We start from the raw sequence: 13,276 nt of genomic DNA, 5'->3' as shown, positions 1-13,276 counted from the left end.
TCCCTATCAAAACCCAATGGCATTTTCCACTGACATAGAAAAAAAACAAATCTAAGATTGGAACAGACCTACAAAAGACCTCAGGTAGCCAAACAATTTTAAAAAAGAACAAAACTTGAGACATCACATTTTCTGATTTCAAACTACAGTTGACCCTTGAACATGGGTTTGAATGGCATGGGTCCATTTGTATGTAGATTTTTTTGATAAATAGAATATAGTACTATAAATGCATTTTCTCTTCCTTATGATTTTCTTTATAACATTTTTTTCTCTAGCTTATTTAAGAATGCAGTACATAATTCATGTAATATACAAAATATGTTTTAATCAACTGTTTATGTTATTGGTAAGGTTTTGGTCAAGAGTTGGCTATTGGTAATTAAGTTCCATAAAAATTGATTAAGTTTAATGTTATATGTATTCTGATACAATAAAAATACAAAAATTTAAAAAAGGGTAGCCCAGAAATAACCCCATTCATATACTGGACAAGGATGCCAAGAACACAAAATAGGGAAAGGTTAGTCTCATCAGTAAATGATGTTGGAAAAACTGGATATCCACATACAAAAGAATGAAATTGACCCATAGCAAACACAATACATAAAAAATCAACTCAAATGTGTTAAAGACTTAGAGACCTAAGATTAAAACCATAAATCTCCAAGGATAAAACATAAAGGAAAAGGCCTTGACATTTGTTTTATATTTTTTTGACTATGACACCAAAAACCTAGGCAACAAAATAAAAAATAAATAAATATGACTATATCAAACTAAAAAGCTTTTGTAGCACAAAGTAAACAAATAGAGTGAAAAGGTAACACTTGAGTAGAAAATATTTGTAAGCCATATATATAATGAGGAGTTAAACCCAAAATTTGTATAAAAAACAGTAACAACAACAAAAAGCTCCTATACCTCAAACACACACACACACACACACACACACACACACACACACACACACATGATTTTTGTGTTGCCCCAAAATTGGGTCAGGTATCTGAATAGATATTTCTCCAAAGACATACAAATAGTCCACAGGCATATGAATAGTTACTCAACTGTACTATTCATCAGGTTGAGATATAACCTCAGTGAAATTAATCACAGTGAGTTATCACCTCATACCTGTTAGAATGGCTATTAAACAAACAAAAGATAAAAAGTGTTGTCAATGATATGGAGAAAAGGGAACTCTGGTATACTGTTGTGCGAATGTAATTTGGCATAGCCACTATGAAAAACAGTATAAACGTTTCTCAAAAAATTAAAAATAGAACTACTATATGATTGAGCAATCCTACTTCTGGATATTTTTCCAAAGAAATTGAAATCTGGATCTTGAACAGGTACCTGCACTCTCATGATAACTGCAGATAATTCACAATAGAAAAGATATGAAAAGAAAACAAATATCCATCAACAGGTGAATAAATTTAAAAAGCACGGCATATACATACAATGGAATATTATTCAGCTTTTTTTTAATTGTTTTTAACATTTATTTATTTTTGAGACAGGGAGAGACAGCATGAACGGGGGAGGGTCAGAGAGAGAGGGAGACACAGAATCTGAAACAGGCTCCAGGCTCTGAGCTGTCAGCATAGAGCCCGACACGGGGCTCGAACTCACGGACCGCGAGATCATGACCTGAGCCGAAGTCGGATGCTTAACCAACTGAGCCACCCAGGCGCCCCATGTTATTCAGCTTTTAAAAACAAGGAAATCCTGCCACTTGTGACACATGGATGAACCTGGAGGACACTATACTAAGTGAAATAAGCCAAATGCAGAAAGACAAATACTATATGATCTCACTTATATGTGGATTCTATAATAATAACACTAATAGATACAGAGAATAAATGGTGATTGCCAGGGGCTAGGAGGAGGAGGAAATGGGGAGGTGATAATCAAAGAGTACAAAGTTTCAAATAGGCAGGATAAATAAGTTCTGAAGATTTACTACAGCACAGTGTCTATAGCTAACCATACTGAATTGTATACTTAAAACTTTATAAGATTATAGACCTTATGTTTAGAGTTCCTATCACACACATAATAATAACAGCAATAATAATGAGAGCAAGAAGAAACTTTGACAGTTGATGGATTGGATATGTCTTTGGCCTTCATGGTGATAATGATGCATGGGTATACACTTATCTCCATACTTATTGAGTTCTATACATAAAAATACAGAGTTTTTTTTTTTTTTTACTTGTAAATAATAGCTCATAAGGTAATTTAAAAATGAAGGGGATTGTATCAAAGAAAATAAAGTTAAAACGTGTAATTCAATTATCCTTTTATCTTTTCCAACTATATAGCCACACATACCTAGTACCTGCTAAGAAATTATGCTCTGTTATTATGACCTTGGTAGAGATATGGATATTGATTTGAACAAGTAATATTCTGGTTAGATTTAGAGACAATATTTCATTTAGTGTTTCAAATATGACTATACTACTAAGTGAGTAAGAATCACTCTGAGAGCCTTCGAGAGATATATTCCCTTGTCAATCAAAAAGGTTGTGAAATAATGAGCAGGTAGGAGATAAAACTATTCTATATTGATCATGTATTTAAAATTCCTTGGCATAAGAATGTGAACTAATCTCCTTAAAGGAGAGGAATCACACAAGTATCAAGATAAAGTAATCTTCATGAAGAATAACTATGAATAAATGTAGCTGTTTAGATTGGGGCACCTGGGTGGCTCAGTGGGTTAAGCGTCCGATTTTGGCTCAAGTCATGATCTTGTGTTTTGTTGAGTTCAAGCCCCGCATTGGGCTCTGTGCTGTCTTGTGTCAGATTCTGTGTTTCCCCCTCTCTCTGCCCCTCCCATGCTCATGCTCTGTCTCTCTCTGTCTCTCAATAATAAATAAATGTTAAAATGTACCTATTTGGATAAACTTAAAGGAATATGTCTCTCATACATATTTTTTTCATTTCTAACTCCCTTTTATATTTACCCATATTATATTTTTTTCCTTTTCCTCTCTCCCTCCAACCTTTCTCTATCTTTTATATACTTTCATATTATATGAGTCACTTTACTAGGCAAATCAAATAATGAGCAAATGGATGCAAATCCAACTATGGATGCAGTTCACTGGATGCAGCTCAAAAAGATTGGTCAGGTAAGTTTAATATATTTCAATGTGTTGAGACTTGACTCTAGAAAAGAATAGGAAAAGTCTGTGTTTTAGCTGAGGAGACTGATATGTGTGTTTTAAAATGCTTAATACCGTCAAGTGCCTGTGTTCAATGTCACTTTTCCTACATAGAATACTACTCACTCCTGAATCATTAACTTCCACCTTGGAGAAGTCTGAATCCATCAATCTATGTCAAACCCCCTTACCATAGTCTCCTGTTTTAGTTTATTTAATTATTATTAATAGCTTTGAATTAGCTATTACTTTAATAGCTTTTAATAGATTGCTTTTAATGTACACTTATATTCTGTGAAAAAAAAATCTGCTTCTATCTATCTTATCTGGGTCTTCCCTGTCACCTATGCCCTGGAACAGATTATATTCCTGCACTTCGAGTTCTTTGACAAACAATTCCTTTTTAATACTCCTATGAATGTTTATGTAATTTTTACCATAACCAGAAGAATTCATCCATTTTAGATAAGGAAATTATTTTCTTCTGCCCTCAGTGCTAAATCATGGACTACAAATATCAACCGTATTTATATTTAATGAAAGTAATACTTAAAATACAGGCACATAATTTTGAAATTGTGAAATGTAAAAAAAAAAAGAAACAAAAGCTATAATTTTGAAATTGTGGAATGTGATACTGTGATTTATAATAAAAATCTATACATATTTGTTTTTTTTTTCTATTTCTAGCACAGAGCTTCTAAAAGCCTTAGGATCTCCTAAATGGTAAGAAAGATAAATGTGTCTTTTATTACCTTAATGAGAGGACTTTTGGAATTTCCCTAGGTCACACATTGTTGATGGCTGGTTGCCAAGGGAACCAAACTTGTCCTCAAGGGTAAAACTTTAAGTCCGACCTGAGGCCTGCAGATAGGGGCGTGGAGCGAGAGGTTGAATCTGTCCCAACTAGCAATGATTTCATCAATCATGCCAATATAGTGAAGTCTCCATAAAAACCCAAAAGGATGAGGTTTGGAGAGCTTCCAGGTTGTGAACCCATGGAGGTGCTGGAGTGATGTGCCTGAAGAGGTTATCCAGAGCTCTGTGGCCTTTCCCTATACTTTACCCATGGCATCTGTTCTATCTAGATTTTCTGAGTTATATCCTCTTATAATAAGCCAGTAATCTAGTAAGTAAAATGTTTCTGTGAGTTGTGTGAACCACTCTAGCTAACTAATTGAAGTATCAAAAAGGAAATCCTGGGTACTTCTGATCTATAGGCAGTAAGTCAGAAGTACAAGAAACAACTTGGACTTGTACCCAACATCTGAAGTTGGAGGTGGGGTAGTCTTGTAGGACTGACCTCTTCCCAGTGGAATCTGATACTATCTCTGGGTAGAAAGTGTCCGAACTGAGTTGAATTCTTGCACATCCTGCTGGTGTCTGAGAATTGATTGGTGTTGTGTGGGAACATCAGCCCTCATGTATTCACACACACTGGAATCCCAAAGATGGGGTCATACCACTAGAGATAGGTATAAAGTTATGCTAAATTTATTTGAATCTATTTTTTATTTTTTTAATATTTTGCATATGAAAGGATATTAAATGATATATCAAAAAAAGTCTGTACCCACCACCAGTTCAAAAGTAATCGAGTAATATATAATAATTAGTAACACAGTAACAAAATAGCAATATAGTGTATAGATATAATTATGGCTTACTTTACTTTTCACACTGAATTATACTCTGTGGGTTTTGTTTGTTTTGTTGTTGTTTTGCTCTGTTTGGCATTACTCTAGGATTATTGATTACTACTTACTACTATTAGTCATGGTCCTTTAGCAGGGAGCAATTTTGTAAGAATCAGACCAAAAACTTGACATTTAATAAAGGTTACTACACAATAGAATCCCAGTGTATAACCATTCAACAGACTTCAAGGGTAGTTAGATTATTATAAAGTAATACTTAAGATTGATAGATACACAGAAAATGCTATACATTTATAGTGAAAGGAAATATGTTATGATGTAGTATTATGGAGAAATTAAGGTAGATTAACATTTACTTTATATCATATTTACATATTTCTGTCACATCACATTTTCTTTGAAAAGACATATTTATTTGAGCAGTTAGTCTCATAGCCTTTCCCTCTTAGACAAATTTACAAATGTGTTATACCGTGTGATGACCTTAACTGAACAGAATGTAACTGAACAAAACACACAAACTGGTAAATCTACTGTATCTAAAGTCTAAACAAACCTATTTTTGCTTATGACTTAACAGATTTTTGAAAATACTGTTTTCTCTAACTTTGAAACTTTAGAATTTCTACATGCTTGTCTTCAGTACTATTTTCTCCATCAGTGGTCACAGGTAAGTTCACAGAGAGGCAAAGGATACAACACATCAGAGAGAAAGTGAAATAATCTTACCTTTCATCAACTCTAAATGACCCCTTCTATTTCCATTATCCCACTAAATTCATTTATGAAAGTAAATAAGTAATGTTATAAAACTGGTCTATTATTTATTATATGATTGAAAAAGTAAGAAAGAGGTGGGGATTCTTTATCCAAACCATGCCCTATACAATAATGATACTATCTGAGCCACTTCCAAAATTCTGAAGAATCTTCCAAGTTTTTGCAGAGAGAATGGTAGTCTTTTGTTATCAATGTGTGGTATATGTGATATCAGCCTTCCACTTATGTAATCATTCCTTCTGTACATTTTCTGAGAAATCCCCCTGTGTCCTGTTCCTGCGTTAGGCTCCAATCAACCTTACAGCACCCACTGCAAAGCAAGGAATTAGATGCCGTTGCCAAAGAAACGTGTTTCAGTACTAATTTTGTTCTTTGTGTTTCATTGTTCCTAAATTGATGACCAGGGTTTTATTTTTTCCCCCATAATCAGGGCAAGATTTAAAGTATAAGGTTGTTGCACATTTTACATTTTGTTTTTAGCAACTTGCTCATCAGAATCAATCTGTAATAAATCCAAAACCCTGCCATGTCATTACCCTCTGTTTTTCTTTTTTATGTGTTCTATTTCTGAGCTCATCCCTCAGGCTGCCTAATGTCCCATCATCTAAGAAGGAATCTAAGAGGGCAGTTTGCTCAAAGCTCCTGTTCTCTGAAAACACTTCCCAAGTGTAGCCCTTGCAGGATCTCTGGGAGGGCTCCGCGACTGCGATGTTTGGTCTTCATCACTGGAAGGTGAGGTAATGAATCAGTTGTAGTCCCTTCAGGCCATTCACTGTTGTCTTATGCCCTGTTGGTGAAACCAGTTGGAACATTCTAAGAATGACAAAGCTTATTGGACCTGACAGAGCCAGGGCTACTGGTTGTTTCTCTGATCTTTGGAGAAAATATTGTCATAAATGATCAGGGCTAGTCATTAATCCTTTTCAGAACTCTTGCACTTGAATGAACCCCTTCCTCCCTTACTAGCAGACCTCTTTATTCTAGAATATCTCTATCTACATCTTCATATCTGTAGCTCTATGTTGTAATAGATATCCCTATTCCTACCTGTATTCCTATTCATATATCCATAAATGTTGACATGTACCATAACATGTGATATGTTAAATATACATTTACATTTACAAAACACAATTATCATAAGGACAATTTATAGATAAGAGCTGTATGTCTTGTTGCCCATGGATGCCCTCATTGCACTTAGAGTCAAGGACCCACACACACCAGGCTTTGCTGGTCATAAACTGCAGGATCATGGCCAAGTTTCTTCACTCTTGACCTTGTTTTCTGGATCAGCTAAATAAAGAAATGGACTAAGTGATCACTAAAATCTTTTCCAACTCTAATCATCATTACATTACATTGGTACAATAGGGAGATTGTAGCAGCTCAATAATCGTGTTCCACAAACATGTAAAAAGAAAGATATTTAAGAAGGAAAATGTCTCTGAGAAACAAAAGGGTCCATGAAGCTGAAGTAACTCTAATGTCTACATTCTATTGTCCATTGTCTCATCAATCCTGGATTCGTTTTTATTTTTTCACAGTAAAATATTTAACCACATCATTTTCGGTAAATCTATTCTTAACTGAGTTTGTTATTTAACCTGTTTGTTTTATGAAATGTTACCGATAGCACAGGCTAAAAGCACCTTCTGCAGAAAAGTTAAGCATAGATGGAAATGAACAGAGGCTATAGGAGAAAATATTAGCAGGAAGGTGACATGTATTGAGGAAAAATTTCATTGATTTGGGTAGTAGTCAAGTACCCAGCAGACAACACTGAGTATATCCAAGTTTTCTCTGAGGAGGGTTCAATGAAGGGACTACTTACAGAGGTATAAGCAAAGGGAAGGTTTTAAGCTACCTACTCACCCAATGTGTGTTGGATGTGAAGAGGACAATAGCAATCATGAAGCGACCATTACCGTATCTAGACCTAAAATTAAAGACGCATGAACAAGATTACGGTAGCCAGGAGAGAAATGATGAAAAATAAGCCACCCTCCAGAAGCTGGTTCCTTGTAACACAGCCACCACCAGGAAATGACAGGAATAGAGTATGGGAATCATTACTTTACTTTTTCTCTTCTTTTATTTTCTGATATTCTGCCAGTCCCTTCCATTGGCTATCTGCACCCCAGAGGGTGACAGAGCCCAAATGACATAGGGTATAGTCGTAACAGCAAGTTAAAGAGAATGGTAATTAAACATGCAAAATAAACAGAGAATAACTAGCACATCCAATCAGTTTTGCCATTGAGCATCCATTCATGCCCTCTACTAGGAATAAGAAATTCACATTCCACCCCCTCGTCACCACCACCACCGGTAAACATGGAAAGCCTGAACTATTCCTGTTATGGCAAGACGGAGTCAACTCAGTCATATTTTCAGCAGGATTTTAAATTGTAAAGGGAGGTACCATGGATACTCGATATAAAATTTAAGAGAGAAGCATTACAGTAAATAGCAGGAATAACATCAAAAACATTGCTTCTATAATTTTTCTTCTCTAACACCCATTTAGCTGAACTAGATCATCACAGCCTGCTTCCATCATTGTTTTTATTGTATCCTTACCTCTTCTAACAACTCAGCAGGTTGATGTCATTATTTTTCTGTGAGGAAATATTTTTATTATTTTTTTATTTTATTTTATTATTTTATTTTATTATTTTATTATTTTATTATTTTTATTTTATAATAATTTTATTATTTTATTTTATTATTAGTAAATGACTCTATCTTCATAATTTTTCTTTTCTTTTTTAAAGACGTTTTTATGTTTATTTTTGAGAGATTGAGAGAGATAGAGAGAGCAAGCAGTGATAGGGTGGGTCAGAGAGAGGGAGAGAGAAAATCCTGAGCAAGATCCCAGCTGTCAGCTCAGAGCCCAACATGAGTCTCAAACTCATAAATCGTGAGATTATGACCTGAGCCGAAATCAAGAGTCAGACACTTAACTGACTGAGCTACCCAGGTGCCCCTGTATGCTTTATTTTTCAATGAGAACTACAGTTCTCATTAACAATTATTACTTGGGAATAAATGTACTATGACATGACTAGTGAATCCTATAGATTGCAGACATAGTGCCTCTTGCCACCACTCTTCAGTGGCAACCCCATTTCTCTTTGATAATCAGAATCGATTGTCCCAGCCAGTACAGCAGTTTTTTCGATATTTATTGGTTCAGCTATATGAGGGGATTAAAATGGTATATATTCCACCCCATGTTAGACAGAGATTCTATTCAACTCTTAGAATTTCTTGGCCTTACCTTTATATTATTCCTATGAATTCTATGTAAAATATCTATACTTACTCTGCTAGGCATTTCCTCTCTAGCTCTCCTCAATAAAATAGAGTTCCATCTTTTATAATTATTCCCAGTAGAAACTTGTGATTGCATCTTAGACTGTTGACAGTATGTGAACAATTATCTGAGCTTATTATATTAATAATTTTGAGGGCATCATTTTATAAATTGAAATGTTCAATCTGCAGTAGATAGTGACAAGTCATTAACACATGCTGGATGAATGAGTGGAATAACATAAATTGTGACCCTAAGCTGCAAGGAAAACTGTATATTATTTGAGATTTTTGTGCCAGGAAGAATTTTTAATCATTTGATTATAATTGTGATGCATTGATTATATTTTCCTTGCAAACTGTATCTTATAATATTGATATATTTTGTTTACAAACAAAACTGAAATACAAGACAGCAAATAAGTTCTCGTGGCCATAACACGGATGGCAGAATGGTGACATGAAGGCAGAACATCCTATTTTAAGTTTCATTTTCCTTTTAAAACAAAATGGAGTTTTCTATATGCCAAAGTATCGATTGTTTTTTTCTCTAAGTTCTTCACGTAATAAAACTTAGTAATTTAAAGGAAACTTTGTTTAAAGATAACTCAATTCCACTTTCAAAGTAGAAATTTAGGAAGAGAAGCTAAGGCAAGTGAACTTGAGTACCATGTCACTTGATGGAAGTTCTTTTAATTACTATCATTCCACACAAATGAGCCTGAAATTGCCTGAGATGAGAAGTTAATAGTTGAGAAATGCTCTGTAAAAAATGCTAAAAATGGCAATTCAGATGTGAGCCCATAAAAAAGGAAGGTAATGATTTAAAACTGTATTTTAAAAACTATATTTAGGGTAATTTCTTAAGAATTGCAACTACTTTTGGGGGGAATAACTTTTATACAATCAATAATTCTGAAAACTGCAATTGAGAAAATGGTATCAGTGTGAACTTACGTTAGTCAGTTTTAAATGAAAGTTGCAAAAAGCAGTATTATTTGGGAGAAAAGAACATTATATGAAATAATTCCAGCACGCATTCAATAGACCGGTGAAGAGTAACCTGATGTTTGAATCACGGTCCACACTGTATGGAACAATCTAAAGCTATTCATACAAACAGAGCACATTCAAACAGAGTGATGACAGTGATTTACTTTTTCAGGTGAGCAGTATTTCATGTATTTTCATGTTTTCCGCAGTCAAGCTCTCTCAAAGTACCTCACTGGCAGACTCAGCCTGAAGGTAAATGTGGATAAATTACCAAGTCACAGATGATAAATGCAAGAAAACTCTTGGGAGGTACTTTTACTTCCCCAAAGATTTTGGGTGCCCAGAGAACCCAGATTATAAGTGGCTGACTGGAGTCTTACAGCTGGAAGACATGTTCCAACCAAGTGACTGATTTTATTTGTCACTGAATGTCTGACTGATTTCATCAAAGTTTCTTCTCTGTCCAGACAAGCAGGAGAATAAAATATTCGGTCACAGACAATATTCCGTGCTTTTTCTATGTGTAGTGCAGAGGAGTGAAAAGAACACTATCTCAATATAATTGTAATAAAAATAATAATAAATCGGGCACCTGGGTGGCTCAGTCGGTTGAGCGTCCAATTTCGGCCCAGGTCATGATCTCACAGTTCGTGGGTTCGAGCCCTGCATCGGGCTCTATGCTGACAGCTCAGAGCCTGGAGCCTGCTTTGAATTCTGTGCCTCCCTCTCTCTCTGCCCCTTCCCTACTCATGCTCTGTCTCTCTCTGTCTCTCAAAAATAAATAAACATTGAAAAAAATGTTTATAAAAATAATAATAATGGACAATTTATACTGAATGCGTTCTATGTCCTACTTACCAGCTAAAGCATTTATAACAACCCTGAAAAAAGAATCCTTTGTATTAACACTATTTACATATAATGAAAAAGAGGATTAGAGAGGTTAAGTGACTTCTGAAAGTTTTTTGTATACCAAAGAGCCTTTTCCTTCAACTGGAATTATATATGTATGATTACATATTTTTCTTATATATAAATATTTTTGAAAATAGTACATATAAATATTTTAAATAAAATAAATATTTTAAATATAAAAACTTACAATATATAATTTTTATATAATAAAACATTTTGTGTAACAAAAATTATATATTTTATATAAAAGTGTATATAATATATAGTTGGTTTAATATACAATATATTTATATAATATATATTATACTATAAATCTATATATTTACTTTATAATTCTGCCCTGATTATCTCACTTGTTCCTCACAGCTACTCATTTTAAAGTAGAAGATATTATAGCTCAAAGAAGATATTTGTCCTAGCATGCAAATGTATCTCCCCACATGAGGTGATTTTAATTAGTGATCTGAAATGTGTCCAAGAGGACTCCTTTATCCCTGTCAACAACTAGTTCACTTCTTCAAAGATGATCTTATCTCTTGAGATACCTCATGCTTTGAGAAGTCCTTTTAATTTTTAGATATCAAGTGACCAGTGAGCTGTGCAGAGTCTCTAGGATAAGGACTGTGAATGGATCTTTATTATAATTGGAACACACTGCATGTTCGAATTATTAATTATAGAACATTTTTCATAATTTATTTTGGTCTATATATTTCAGTTAATTGGCTTTACTTAGTGTACACATCATCCCGAGCAATACTATGATGTGAATTTTAAGTGTTAGCTTTATATTTTCTGATGATGAAAGCTACAGATTACAGCGTAGGCTAAAATATAAATAACATAAGCTAGGATGTATCCTGCAGGCCATGGAAGAATGAGAGGTCTATAAGCTACACAGGTGACGTGCAAATGACTAAATGACAATTGTATAGAAAATAAAATGGCAGCTGGCCTAAATACAAGTGCCCTCTCTGGTAGGGAAAAGGCCCTTCCTGTGAGAATTTTCTCTTTGGTCCAGCTGTTTGAAACTTCTACACATTTATTACCCAGGGAATGGGATTTAGGATTCTGTGATTTCTTCAAGAATAAACATATCAATGATTTGAAATATGGCCATAATTTTAGTGGTGGTACATTAAAAGGGTGTATCATTGCAAATACAGAACCCTATCACATATATAACAATTTAATGTCCAAAGTGAATTTGAGAGAGGCGGAATAAGTAAATCCATTTTATCGTTCAGATGAGAAACCTAAGGCTCACATAAAGTTAAGCTGCCCCTCACTGGTAAAACAGGACATCTGATACTGATTTGTGTCAGTCGGATTAAAATCAGGAGATGGAACAACTCTACAATTTGAATGGAAAAATAATATAATATAACATTAAGTAGAAACAGGTCATGGGGCGCCTGGATGGCTCAGTTGGTTGAGCGTCTGACTTCGGCTCAGGTCATGATCTCACAGCTCGGGAGTTCGAGCCCCGCGTCGGGCTCTGTGCTGACAGCTCAGAGCCTGGAGCCTCCTTCGTATTATGGGTCTCCCTCTCTCTCTCACTGCCCTCTCCCTCTCATGCTGTCTCTCTCTGTCTCTCAAAAAGAAATAAACATTAAAAAAATTTTTTAAAAATCCTTTAAAAAAAAGTAGAAACAGGTCGTTAATTCCTAAGAGATAAAAAGAATTGCCAAGATTATGGGAACAGCAGATATAGGGAATGGTCACTATCTCAATGGCTGAGGCAGAGTGTCCAAGAAAGAAACACACATGGTAGACTACTACCATAAACACACCAAATTAAGATCTTGTTGGATAGACTGTGCCCACCAAATGGTGAAATTTATGAAGGTGCCACAGGCTGGGGCTGCCAAATGGGAAAACACCCATTGTGATGCCAGAAGAACTCTCTTCAAAATGGCTGCTGGGTTGTCACTGAAATCCACGGGAAGGTATTACCCTAGATGTTCCACACACCTGGCTGCTGAATCATGCAGGAGCCAGCAGATAGTAAAAGAAACACTTTTCTCCTTCACTACTCCTCCTGTAGCCTCTAAAAGAAAGCATAACACTGTGCCAGCTGGCAAAGGAGAAAGTTTTATAAGCTCTAGCTGTGGTATCATAAAACAAGCAAAGGAAATTAAATTTAAATTGAAGAATAAATTGGTAACTGGCAGATTATCTCATAAGGGTGTTTTATGAATGATATTAAGATATTTTGAAAAAAATCTAAGAATGGGTATATAAATATGAGATGGCATTGTCAATTTGCCATCAAACTGCAAAATCTATGCCACATCATAACACACTGCTTTCTGCTTAGTATGGTCAGCGTATACCAGAAATTCATTTATCCATATGATGGTAATTTTATACGTCAAACTGACTAGGAGGCCCAGATATCTGTTAAAACTTTATTTCTGGGTG

The 13,276-nt window shown here is 34.9% G+C and overlaps 1 long non-coding RNA gene across 1 annotated transcript; it reads left to right on the top strand.

Moving 5' to 3' along the window:
- Window positions 1-4,015: 4,015 nt before the first annotated feature.
- LOC128311806 (uncharacterized) lies at window positions 4,016-10,610 on the top strand. The gene is made up of 3 exons (XR_008290421.1): window positions 4,016-4,317; window positions 5,427-5,516; window positions 10,147-10,610. It is a non-coding gene; the product is annotated as an uncharacterized LOC128311806 (long non-coding RNA).
- The last annotated feature ends 2,666 nt before the right edge of the window (window positions 10,611-13,276 follow it).

Source organism: Acinonyx jubatus, chromosome D1, assembly GCF_027475565.1.
Source record: "Acinonyx jubatus isolate Ajub_Pintada_27869175 chromosome D1, VMU_Ajub_asm_v1.0, whole genome shotgun sequence".
NCBI classification, from domain to species: domain Eukaryota; kingdom Metazoa; phylum Chordata; class Mammalia; order Carnivora; family Felidae; genus Acinonyx; species Acinonyx jubatus.
The sequence above is the reverse complement of the archived record's forward strand: the minus strand, read 5'-3'. Positions and strand labels throughout refer to the sequence as shown.